The sequence below is a fragment of the Telmatherina bonti genome (genome assembly GCF_933228915.1).
Source record: "Telmatherina bonti genome assembly, chromosome: 6".
NCBI classification, from domain to species: Eukaryota; Metazoa; Chordata; class Actinopteri; order Atheriniformes; family Telmatherinidae; genus Telmatherina; species Telmatherina bonti.
Window position 1 is genome coordinate 18,034,931 of NC_136624.1, and position 2,463 is coordinate 18,037,393.

Consider the following 2,463-nt stretch of genomic DNA (forward strand, 5'->3'; position numbering starts at 1 on the left):
GTGTGAACCTGCTTTCATCTGTGAGTAGCACAGGACGCCAGTGGTGAATTTGCCAATCTTGGTGTTTTCTGGCAAATGCCAAACGTCCTGCACGGTGTTGGGCTGTAAGCACAACCCCCACCTGTGGACATCTGACACTCATACGACCCTCATGGAGTCTGTTTCTGACTGTTTGAGCAGACACATGCACATTTGTGGCCTGCTGGAGCTCATTTTGCAGGGCTCTGGCAGTGCTCCTCCTGTTCCTCCTTGCACAAAGAAGGAGGTAGCGGTCCTGCTGCTGGGTTGTTGCCCTCCTCCACATCTCCTGAAGTACTGGCCTGTCTCCTGGTAGCCCCTCCATGCTCTGGACACTACGCTGACACACACACAGCAAACCTTCTTGCCACAGCTCGCATTGATGTACCATCCTGGATGAGCTGCACTACCTGAGCCATGGGTTGTAGACTCAGTATCATGCTACTACTAGAGTGAAAGCACCGCCAGCATTCAAAAGTGACCAAAACATCAGCAAGAAAGTATCAGAACTGAGAAGTGGTCTGTGGTCACCACCTGCAGAACCACTCCTTTATTGGTGTGTCTTGCCAATTGCCTATAATTTCCACCTGTTGTCTATTCCATTTGCACAACAGCATGTGAATCTGATTGTCAATCAGTGTTGCTTCCCATGTGGACAGTTTGATTTCACAGAAGTGTGGTTGACTTGGAGTTACATTGTGCTGTTTAAGTGTTCCCTTTATTTTTTTGAGCAGTGTGTGTGTATATATATATATATATAATATAATGTATAAAAATCTTTTTTTTTAATTAAAAAATTATAAATAATCAACATGAGCAAGGTATCTCAGATTTTTTGGTTCTGAATGTGTTTTGATAAATGGTCCAGCCCTAATCTGTAGCGGAGATTGGTAACTCCAGTTCACACCTGACTCATATTAATGGATAATTAGCAGGCTTGTGTAGAGCTAATTAGGTCTGATGTGGGTCAGGTGTGTTGGAGCAGGGAAACTCCTTCACCTGCGGGTCTTGAGGACATGAGTTGCCCACCGCTGCTGTGTAGAGACGTTTACAGACACAACTTGTGAAATATGCTTGGATCATTGAAGCATCTGTATTTATACTAGCAACAGCCATCAGCAGAAATATGGAAATGGTTATTAGGAATGACTAAAGATTTTTTCTCTACAGCCTTTTTTTTTTTTAACAAACCGTGATTAAATATGCAAAGAATTTATTATAACCTTGAAGAATTAACAGCAATGTTTAATTCTAGTGAACAATGGCAGCTTTATTTATTAAGAAGAAAAAAAGATCAATATTTAATTTGGACCTGGATTTGGTTTTCAACAGCCTTTCAGGCGGCTTGATACAGAGGACTTTAATACATATTTTTTCACTAATGTTTTCAGTTTTAATACGGTGCTCTTTAGGAATTATGTTATCACACTGCACTGCTGTAGCAGTCCGAAATCACTACCAACTCAAAAGCTGAAGCAATTAACCAAACCATTTGTAATATTTCCATTTTTTAGTACCACCAGCTTTTTCATCCTTCTGTTGCTCCATTAGGTTTATGAAGCTGTCTTCCTGCATGCTTACTTTACCAGTGGCCATACGACAGCTCGTTACTGAGGTGGAACCCTCAAAGGTACTTAAAACCTTGTAGCTTGTACCTTACAAAGACTAGTGTTATATTTCTAATGGCCATCTTGTACCCAGACTTTAAAGTGTCTGTCTTGCATCCCAGGCCTAAAGATAATGCCTTTTCCTCTATCACAAATCACAAGCAAATCCCAAGGCCTGAGCCCCGAAGGCCTGTTAAAATGCACAGTTATTGTGTTTTGTTATTATATTATCCTGTGGGAGGAAGCTGGTGTAACTGGAGAAAACCCACCCATACACAGGGAGAACACGCAAACTTGTATTCTGCATTTTACGTGGCATTATAATGAACAATGCAAGTGATTAATGTCATATGTGCTGATTAACCTGGTAACAGAAGGACAAGGTAAAACTTTATTTTTAAAAAATATAGAAAAGTTTATTGGATATTTCACAACAAGGTGAACAAGTCAAGCACACATAACTATTACAATACTTATTACCCACATAAAAATGATTCTCAGTATATTTTATTAATGATGAGGTAAGGATGATGAGGTAAAAAAAAAAGTTTTCACATGGAGATAGAAATGATTAACTACTTACAAAACCATGACTTTATTTGCTCTGTATAGGATAAAAATAAAATAGGTAATTGTTTTGATCAACATTTACATCTCATACTTTTCAATCAAAGATCCTTGAGCTTGTTGTGAATTTCTGGGTGCTGCTATTGATTTTCCCTCTGGCATTTGTTGTAGCTTGGAAGGTACATGTGGAGATGCATATTCGTCTTGGAACCTCTCGGTTAATCTCCAGTGAGTATGTTTTAGCAGGGTCAGAAAACCCTGAGATGCAACA